Source organism: Phascolarctos cinereus, unplaced genomic scaffold, assembly GCF_003287225.1.
Source record: "Phascolarctos cinereus isolate Bilbo 61053 unplaced genomic scaffold, phaCin_HiC Scaffold_4;HRSCAF=312, whole genome shotgun sequence".
Classification (NCBI taxonomy): domain Eukaryota; kingdom Metazoa; phylum Chordata; class Mammalia; order Diprotodontia; family Phascolarctidae; genus Phascolarctos; species Phascolarctos cinereus.
Genome location: NW_027555847.1, coordinates 51,974,791 through 51,985,596, shown reverse-complemented (window position 1 = coordinate 51,985,596; position 10,806 = coordinate 51,974,791). Strand labels below are relative to the sequence as shown.

The 10,806-nt window shown below is 41.3% G+C and overlaps 1 long non-coding RNA gene and 1 other non-coding gene across 2 annotated transcripts; both read left to right on the top strand.

Annotated features, from left to right (window-relative positions):
• The first annotated feature begins 1,230 nt into the window (after positions 1 to 1,230).
• Positions 1,231 to 9,567, top strand: LOC144456618 (uncharacterized). The gene is made up of 2 exons (XR_013485616.1): positions 1,231 to 1,327; positions 9,266 to 9,567. It is a non-coding gene; the product is annotated as an uncharacterized LOC144456618 (long non-coding RNA).
• Positions 9,050 to 9,156, top strand: LOC144457227 (U6 spliceosomal RNA). The gene has a single exon (XR_013486553.1). It is a non-coding gene; the product is annotated as a U6 spliceosomal RNA (small nuclear RNA).
• Positions 9,568 to 10,806: the final 1,239 nt, after the last annotated feature.

Below are 10,806 nucleotides of genomic sequence, written 5' to 3'. Positions count from 1 at the left end.
AATCCTTGAGAACTTGGCAAAGGGCAGGAAAGCAACATTTTGTTGTATATAAACTGTTCTTGCTTGGTGGGTAGCTGTTCAGTTGTGTCTGACTCCTTGTGAATCCCTTTGGGATTTTCTTGGCAGAGATACTGTGGTTTGTTATTTCCTTCTCCAGCTAATTTTTACAGACAAGAAAACTGAGACAAACAGGGTTAAATGACTTGCCCAGGGTCATACAGCTAATAAGTATCCACAGCCAGATTTGAACTAAGAAAGACAAGTCTTCCTGATTCTAGGCCTGGCACTTTATCCACTGTACCACTTAGCTACCCTTAGTGTGTAGACATGGAGGTTTTTCTTTGTTACTGGAATGACTGTTTTTCGAGTCCACTTTTGCTTGTAATTATCTTTTGTAGACTCAGGGTCAGCCCCAGGGCTCAGCTCAGAGAAGGTCCCCATTGGCTCTGATGGCTGTGAGTCAGGCAGATGTTTGCTTTTGTTTTTCCAGGCCAAAGTAATGTCCCTCTTGCTGGAAGCCGTGTGGATCAGCTTTTCATTAACCATCCCCTTGGGCAGCTGCTTGGGTCGTGGGTTGGAGTCAGAGCCATAACTTGTAATGTTTGTGCCGAAGGCAAAGCAAAGCACTCCTGGGAAAGGTAGCATGAAACATGACCTCACCTCAGTTTGGTGTCAGCACTGTGGGGTGAGGCAGGGAAAGGGGAGAGGAGCCCAGAGCAGGGTGGAGCACCCCAGAAAAAATGTTCACCAATTCCTTTTTTGTTTGTATTATGCTGAGAGACTGGGATGCTTTTAGATCCCTCCAAATCTGGGGCAAAGTCTCAGTGACTCAACTCTTGGTATAGTTTTAGTTAGAGCTCTCTGCCATGTTCCTAATTTTTCACTTATAGAGCTGGGAAGAAGGTTGGTGCCAGTTGGGACTGAAATGAACCTGGGTGGGAGGGACTGAGTAGAGCCCACCTGGAGAGGTACAGAAGAGAAGTTTTATAAAATGGATCCGCAGAGCTTCTAAGTGAAGAAGTTCTTTCATTTGGTTCTCCTGTCCCATGGCTTTGGGTCCCTTCATCCTCCCGTGAGGGCCCTCCTTTTGTCAGTATCCTTCTCCAAACATGGCACTTGAGCTGAGCCGCAACTGTACTACTCGGAACTCTTTGGAGCAAAGGCCACATGTATCTTAGCATGGTCAGCTGACTTCCTGGTTCTCTTTTTAATCACTAATCTGAGCTTTTACGTGGAGAAGGCAGGAAGCAAAAGGCCCAGAACAGCCAACCTGCCTCCAGTGGGAGTAAGTCATTGGGAGCTGCTGGCTGAGGACAAGACGTCGGGGGTGAGTGGGAAGCAGAAGCTTTGGGCAGGTGAATCCTGTCATTAACTAAAGTTTGATGAAGATGATTCTATGTCTTACCGAGAGCCATCCGTGCCCACCCACTTCATTTGCTTTTCCTTCCGCATCACTACTGATGACATCCAGGATGCTTTGCCTCTGGGCTTGATTTCTGTTTGTTTCTGAGGGTCCTATTTGTATATTATCTAATGCACTGGCAATCCAATTCTGGGAGATGACACCCACCTTCTTAGGGGAAACTGACCCTGCTTTCACATCCACAGAAAATATCGACACCAGAAGTGGGCATTTCCAGCAAATGTAACTTCAGGTACAAATAAAGCAAGGTAGTTTTTAAGATGTTGACCTGACTAGCAAAATCTGTCTAGTTTGAGGGGAATGAGGCCAAATGTCACTTGTTTTTATTTTTTCACTGTGGTGGACTCCATAATATATCTTTATTTCCCAGTTAGCAATCTTGTTTTCACTATGCTTATGGACCCAAAATCGAACATGAGGACTTTAGAAAGCAGAGTTCTGAATAGAAAGGCCTACTCAGATTAATCATAATAGCTAACATTTATGTAGCCTACTATGTATCAGGCTTTGTGCCAAGCACTTTATATTTATTATTCCATCTGATTCTCACAATAGCCCTGTGAGGTAGGTGTTATTATTATCCTCATTTTACAGACCAAGTGACTTGCCCAGGGTCACACCACTGGTAAGTATGTAAGACTGGATTTGAACTCAGATCTTCCTGACTCCAGGCCCAGCGCTCTATCCACTGTGCCACCCAGCTACCCCAGGTGCCAGGTCTCTGGCATCCTTGAAAATAGCTTTTCTCCGCTGGTCCAGAGGGACTACAATAAAAATCCAGCTGAATAACCAAAAGGGTTGTCCTCCTCCAGCTTTGAAGGGGAACTGACGGGAATCAGGGAGAGTTGATGGTCATGTACGGATAGCAGGACACCAATGATTTCAACACTTACAGTAGGGAGTAAGGTAAGGACCTCTGCTCTCAGGCTAAACCTCTGGATTTCTAAAGTCAGACCTGCCTTGGGGGTTTGGGGGTGGGAAGCTGCCTTGCTCTGCTTTAGAGGGAGGCTTTGCATTGAAATGGAAGTATCACAGGGACAAGAGATAGCAAATCAATCACTAAGTGGGCTGCTCTCCCCAATTAATGCTTATAATCTGGTCCCCAGAGGTGGGGCTGCTATCCCCGTGTTAACACTATAGGTGGCTGCTCCTACTCCTGAACCCTCACTGCTTCCCAGGAGCCCTTTGGGGCCTAAGAGAGCCTCTCAACCTCTGACCAGATGGGATGGTTATTCTTCTGGACGTTCAACTTTAGCTACATCACATAATTATTCTAGGTTCTAATGGAGTGGCTTTGCTTTTAGACCCATACTTATTATCATCTTAAAGCAAAGTCTCTCTTTTTCTTTCCTACTGTGGAAGTTTATTTCCTTAAAAAAAAAACCCACCGCATTCTTATTGCTTACCTTTCGGGTTTTTCATCAAAATTATTTCCCAATATTCCACTCTAAACATTCCTTTGCAACAAAGAAAAACAATGAAGCAAAACTGACTGACAAAGCATCCCCGTCTGACAGCATATGTAACATTCCTCCTTTACACTTACTCATCTCTTCTCTGAGGCCAAGACTGAGCATAATAAACATGGTACTCAGTTTAGTTTATTTTTCTTTTCATTCACTTCTCATTTATTTTTCATGTTCATTTTCTTTGAATTTCTTTTCATTTTTAGTCTTCATTTCACTTTTCACTTCTTTTTCTTTTCTTTTCATATGTCACATTCAGGAATGTGTATTTCATTCTCTGTTCCACGGGAGCCAAGATTGTTCTTTGCAACAACCTTGAGCTCATCCGACTTCTGATGTTGTTTGCAGTTGCATTATTATAGTATACGTATCACTCTCCAGGTTGTTCTTCTCCCTTTTCATCACTTCATATGTCTTCCCTTGTTTCTCTGAATCCTTTCTTACGGCACAGTAATATTCTTATTATTATAGTCATACAGTAGTACAATTGATTCAGCTATCCCCCAGCCAACAGATACCTACTTTCTTCTAGTTTTTTTGCTATCGCAAAAATATATTGTTATATATGGGACCTTTCCAAAGTCTCTCTGGAGGTATATGCCTAAGAGTAGAATCACTGGGTCAAAGGAGATTCAGTGACTTTTCTTGCCTCTTTCCAACTTGTTTTCCAAAATGATTGTATCAATGCACAACTCCACCAATAATGTATTTATGTATTCAGCTTCCCACAGGTTGCTTCTTTCTTCAGGTATCCAGGGTGTCAACAATAAGTGAGGTGGTGATATTCTAAAGGCTTGAGGAGACATATCCCCTCATTTTAAGGGGGAATATTACCATGCCTTAGTGCTTCAGAACAATGCAGATGTGCACATCCCCACACAATGCAAGAAGAACATAAGACAGTATCTGTTCTAAATTATCTTTTTGCATAACCAGAACCTAGGAGAGACTCTGAGACTCTAACTTGCAAAATATGTACATACAGAGATTATTCAGTTCTATGCTGACTTCATTTCCTAAAAGAAATTGGGTCCAAATAGCATTTTAATGAAATTCAGCCTCTTGACCTGACACTGACTTGGTCCCCCCCTTCTTGTTCCTTCCTACATTAAATAAATAAGGAGTAGTAATAAAAAAAATTTAAAAAAAGATCCACGTGGATTTATAAGGTTGAACCATTTCCCCATTCCATAAAGTCCAAAAGGCTGTATGGGAAACAGCTGCAGTATTTACTACAGGGCTTACTATGCCGTCATTACTGGTTCTACCTTATTATGAAGGCTATTTAGGTCAAAATGGAGTTGTTAAGATCATAATTTACTTCCCTTCTCTGGCTCTGGGTTCTTCAGACAAATGCCAGAATGAAAACTGCAAGTAGTGTGTTATGTTGCTGGAGGCGTTCTGCCAATGTCTTCAGTCATTAACCAAAGGCTGAGGGGTAGTTTTTGTTGATTGAGTTTGTATTATGAGATGAGTATAAATTGGGGTCATATCCTCTATTCCAGAACACACAAGCATTCTGGGTTAGCAATGGACCCCTACAGGTATCAATAAGCCTCCCAGTCCATAAGTTTGGTGAAGTGATTCTCTCAGGCAGGATCTTCTGTGCCAACGGCATCATGAGATGCCCATGTTTGTCCCATTCTGAGGTTCTCCTGTAGACTATCTGATTTGATTAAAAGTTTTAAAAGTTTTCTGAATGTCTTTCATTTTCCCACCATAGTTATTCCATCATATTCTTCTTTCTACCTATCCTACTCCAGCCTTCCCTTGTAATAAAGGAAAAAAAATATTTCAACAAAACCAACTAACATATTGATTGTGTGTGACAGTAAATGTAACATTCCATACCCATAGACCTCTACCTCCACAGGAAAGGGGTGATTTACACTTACTCATCTCTTCTCTGAGGCCAAGACTGAGCATAATAAACATGGTACTCAGTTTAGTTTATTTTTCTTTTCATTCACTTCTCATTTATTTTTCATTTTCATTTTCTTTGAATTTCTTTTCATTTTTAGTCTTCATTTCACTTTTCACTTCTTTTTCTTTTCTTTTCATTCATTCTCTTGTAGTCATTATGTACATTGTTTTTTTTTCTGATTGTCTACTTCACTTAGTATCAGTTATAAAAGTTTTCCTACGTTTCTCTGAATTCCTCATATTCATAATTTCTTTCTATAGAATAATTTACTTGCTTTTCCAGTACAGACTGAGATCCTCAGTTAGGCTCCAGTCAAGGCTGCAGAATATTGGATAGATTTGACTTGGAGTCAAGGAGACAAATGGCTGAAAAACCATGTTTCTGACATTTACTAACTATGTGATCATGGGCAAGTCATTTCTTGAAGCCTCAGCTGTCTTATCTGTAAAAAGCTGGTAATAGTACTTCACAGGACCATTGTCAAGATCCAATGAGATAATGTTTATAAAAACATTGCAAACTTTAAACTGTTCTATAAATGTCATTGATAATTATAATTATTGGGTTGTCATCCAAAAGGCAATGCAAAAACTCATGGTGGGCATGATATGGCTACAATGCATTGCTACTCAAGAATTGTATGAGAGAGGTAGTGTAAAAGATGTAGAGGTATACAACTTGAAAAGAAGATAGGCCAGTTATGTAGTAAAAATGATGGAAAACCAACAGAAAACCTGTGTGCTCCAGTGGTACACACATGAAGTCAAAGAAATAGAAGAAGGCCCCCAGCTCATTGGGTGGAACTCCTATGGAGGATTTATAGGACAATATTGGACTAGATTCACATGGGATAAAAGGGTATGGGTGTATAGTAGGAGGGAGCTCCCACATGGGCAGCATCGCAGATTTGTCACAGTGTATTGAAGCACTTTTATTATTATTGATGAAATATGGGCACTTCCATCCCTACCCCAGAAGTGGCTCAGTCAATCCCAACAAGCAAACATGAAGGTAAGTCTGGGGATGAGGAGGAGGAGCCTAGAGGCAGATTCAGCCATGGGTATGCCCACATGCTGCAACTCATTCTGAGTTCTCAGGGTAATCCTGTAGGGGGAATTGTTGTTGTTGTTGTTGTTGTTGTTGTTGTTGTTCAGTCTTTTCAGTTGTGTCTGACTCTTTGTGACCCCATTTGGAGTTTTCTTGGCAACGTTACTGGAGTGGTTTGCCATTTCCTTCTCTAGCTCATTCTTTGAGAACAAAGAGTGAATAACCAACCAGTCTACCAACAGATGAGGAAACAGGCCCATAGAAGTGGAGAGATTTGCCCAAGGTCACACAAATAGTAAATAAATGAGGTCCTGTGACTCCAAATTTGGCACTCTTCCACTGTAAGAGATCCCTCCCCCAATGATTTCTACATAAATGGCACCAGTGCCTCCAACATCCCTTGCAGGAGAAGTCCTTACCCTTGACTGTAATATTCCCACCAGACCATCCCACTCAGTCTTGACCTTCACTCTCATCTGCCCATCCTTAGTTCTATTCATATTTACTTCCTCATTCCTCCCTACATACAATCTTCCTGCTCCCAGCTACATACCTTTTATCAAACGCTGCTCCATGATGTCTATCCTGGAGCTTGACTGGTTCACCTTTCTCCTTCAAGGACCTCTCAAAGATTCTCCTCTAAAAAGCCTCCCCTGAGTCAGTGATTTTCTGTCCCTTCCTTTTGACTTTGATCTTGTCTCCCAACATTGGTTCGATGCATGTCATATTACATAATGTAAATATCCATTTCTCTATTTGATTTATCATATTTAGGGACTTTCCCAAACTTTGGTGCCATTTATTCTGTGTCTGGCTTGTATTAATTATTAGATTTTTGCAGAGGCAGTGTACTATGGCGGACAGAGTACAGGGTTTGAAGTCCAGTGGCTTGATTCTGAATCTCAGCTTGGACGGGTATTATTTGTTCAACCCTGGCAAGTCATTTCAAGTCTTAGGACCTTGGTTTCTTAATCTATAAATTGATCAATAAAATGATGGGCCTATAAAAGCCCTTAAAGGACCTTTAAGTTTCCTCCCAGTAATAATTCTACTGTGCTCCTATATAACAAAACTCTGATTTCATCAGTGTAAGGAGATCCCAGTAAGAAAACTTCCTTTACTAATGCATATTGGGGTCTGCTCTGGATTTTATAGTATTGGAGAGTTTTCTGAGGCACTAAGAGGTTAAGTGACTTGCTTAGGGTCAGAAGGAAATTGAACCCTGGTCTTCTTGACTTGGAGGCTAGCTCTCTATCCACTATATTCTCCTACTTTTCATAATGTTCATTAAATTATTTACTTTACTATAAAATCATACTACAACACATTTTAAACTTGTGGAAAGAATAGACTCTTAGAGCTAAAAGAGTCATTGGAAACTGGTTCTATCCTTTTATTTAAAAAATAAGGCAATAGAAAAGCAAAATGATTTGCCCATGGACACACAGGGATAGAGCCAGGACATAAATCCAGGCCCCAATTCATAAAGAAACATTAAGCACTCACTCTGCACTGTGCTAGGACAGGGGATTCTAGAGATAAAAATGAGGAGTTTATATTCTACTGGGGATAAGGGAAAAAGGATATGACGTGTGCATTTATAAGTGAATGTCAATGCAAATTAATTTCAAGAGGGAGAGAGTGCCAATACCTGGGGACCTGAGGAGAGTTCTTAGTGGGAAGTGGTCCCTGAGTTGTGCTTTTAAGAAGCTACGGTGCTTATGAAAGAGGTGAGGAAGGAGAGCCTTTGAGACAGAGAGGACCATATATAAACAGACAAACAAACAAAGCCATGGAGGCAAAGGATTGAATATTGTGTATTAGGATTAGGTAGCAAACCAGTTTGACTGGAATAGAGAGTATGTGAAGGGAGAAATGCAGAAAGAACAGTAGAAAAGTAAATGGGAGCCAGGTTGAGGAGGGCTTTAAGTGTCTGACTGGGAATTTTGTTTCCTGACTCCCAGGTCAGTGCTCCTCCAGAAGTAGTTAAAGTACCTGGCACAGAGCAGGCAATTAATAAATGCCTTTTCACTTCTCCCTTATTAAGAAAATGGTACGTCGTGAGGCAGAACCAAGATGGCAGAGAAAAGGCAAGGACTTTCCTGAGTTCTCCCACATTCTCCCCCAAATAACTTTAAATAATGCATCAAAACAAATTCTGGAGTGGCAGAACCCATAAAAGGATGGGCTGAAACAATTTTCAAGCTCAAGACAACTTAGAAGTCCAGCAGAAAAGGTCTGTTGCACCAGGGAGAGAATGGAACACAGTCCAGCATGGGCTATGCCAGCACAGACCAGGCCCCAGCAAACCAGAGCAGGCTTTGGGGGTGACTGAATTAGTGGTGGCTTCTAGAATTCTCACCCCGCAGATGGTCAGGGGGGCAGACAACTGGTCAGAAGTAGATTACAGGGGTCCCTTTGCTGGCATTGGGTGCAGGATTCTGTTGCATTGTCCATACATGGATCCAGGTCAGAGCTCTGAGCTGCAGTCCAGGATAAGTAGAAGTACCAGCACACCAGAGCCTGTGGCTGCAAAGTTGGGACCCTGGTCACAGTTCCAGGGTTGAAAAGAGTGCTTATGGTCACTTACCGGCCCGAGTACAGGCCAGGGAAGTAGTAAACACACCTCTCTTTAGAGCATACCACCTTGGAAAAACTGAAAGACTCCCAGAACTAGCTCTGAAAACATCTGTACAAGAAACTGAAGCTTGGGAACAATACCTCCTCTGCCCCGGAACCTGAGTTTCACTTTAACACAGAGTGAAAAGTCAAGATACAGGATAGAAAGATGAGCAGACACCACCAACAAAAAAACATCCTGACTATAAATAGTTATTACGGTAACAGGGAAGATCAAAGTACAAACTCAGAAGAAGACAATAAAGTAAAAACTACCACATCCAAAGCCTCAAAGAAAAATGTGAATTTGTCTCAGTCCTTCTCCCCCCCCCCCAATTCCTGGAAGAACTCAAAAAGGATCTTAAAAAATCAAATAAGAGAGGTAGAGGAAAAAATCGGGGGGGGGGAATGGGAGTGGTGCAAGAAAATCATGAAAAAAGAGTCAACAGCTTAGAAAGGAGGCACAAAAAAAACTGAAGGAAATAACACCTTAAAAAACAGAATAGGCCAAATGGCAAAAGAGTTGCATAAATCCAGTGAAGCTAAAAACACCTCAAAAAGCAGAATTAGGTGCTTTTCTCAGCAGCACACATACTAAAATTGGAACAATACAGAGAAGATTTGTATGGCCTCTGTGCAAGGATGACATGCAAACTTGTGGAGAGTTCCATATTTTTTAATTATACCTATCTCTCAGGGTCGTTGTGCAGATCAAATGAAATAATATTTGTAAAGCAACTGACACACAGTAGATGTTTAATAAATGCTTGTTTTCTTCCTTTCCAGAATCTCCATGTTAAGGTGGAAAAAAAAAGCAGAATTGGCCAAATGGAAAAAGATATACCAAAATTCACTGAAGCAAATAATTCCTTAAAAATTAGAATTGGGGAAGTGGAAGCTAATGACTCCATGAGCAATCAAGAAACAATAAAACAAAATCAAAAGAATGAAGAAAGTGGCATGTTGAACTATCTTTTTGTCATACTGACTTATCTGGATGTAAGGAATCCACATTTGTGAAAATCCTACTGTAAAATGCCCTCCTATACTGGATTCTGGAATTATAATTATACCAATTGATACATGAATGTATTGGCTCTGTTGACTGTTCGTGTTTTTGAGTTTTTTTAACTTGTATAATTATATTTGTTTCAACAAATGCTCTTCACAGTGAATTATGGGTCCAATCTAATGTTAACCATTAAGACAAACATCTGGCGGCAGCTAGGTGGCACAGTAGATAGAGCACCAGTCCTCAGGTCAGGAGGACCTGAGCTCAAATCTGGACTCAGACACTTGACACTAGCTGTGTGACCCTAGGCAAGTCACTTAACCCCAATTGCCTCGCAAAAAAAAAAAGGCAAACATCTGGGGATAATGAAAGCATAGAATACAATCAACAAAGCACACAGGATCATAAGATCGTAGACTAAGAGTCAGAAGGAACCTTGGAGGTTATGTAATCCAGCTCCCTCATTTTACATGAGAAAACTGAGGCCCTCAGAACCTAAATCATTTGTCCAAAATTACACAAACAGTAAGTAGCACAGGTAGTACTGGAACAACCTAGGTCTCTGTTTCCACTGTACAACAATCAAGTTTAGGATAGAACCACAGTTGGATCTGGAAGGCGACATTCCACAGCCTGATTTCTTTGCCTACTAGAAAATGAAGTTGTACTCTGGAAAGACTGAGTAACCATCATCATTCTGGCCTACAGCGATTAAAAAAAATCAAAATGGGTAGTGCTCCCTCCAATAAGGTATTGAATCAAAGTCGATGGAAAACGCTTCCCCTGAAGTTTTGGGTCACAGTATTATCCTCATTTTAGAGATAAGGAAACTGCAGATCATATATTTAGAGATGTCATCGACCTTAAAGGTCATCTAGTCCATAACTCCCCTCCCTCCTTCCATTTTACAGGTAAAGAAACTGAGCCAAGGTGTTGAAGTGGTTTGCCCAAGGCCATATAGGTATTGGGCAGCAGAGTCAGGATTTGAATGCTGCTCTTAGCACTCTGAATTCAGTGCTCTTTCCACAGCTGCTGTGGAAAGCTGTGGCTCCTACATTGTTCCCTCTTCTGCTTCTTACTAAAGTGCCCTTCCATTGCTCGGTGACTAACTCTGCCCTTTAGTTTCTCCACTTTTCAGAAGGTAAGTAGCAATAGGAGGCAAGCCTTTAGTGCTAGCATCAGTTACTCCAATTGCATTGGAGGAAGGGCCCATGGCTTTATCACCATGAGGAACTTCCAGTGTGGGAACCCCCTACCAATGCAGAATTGCTCAAAGCACATAGCAATTGAACGACTTGCCCGGGGTGATGTAGCT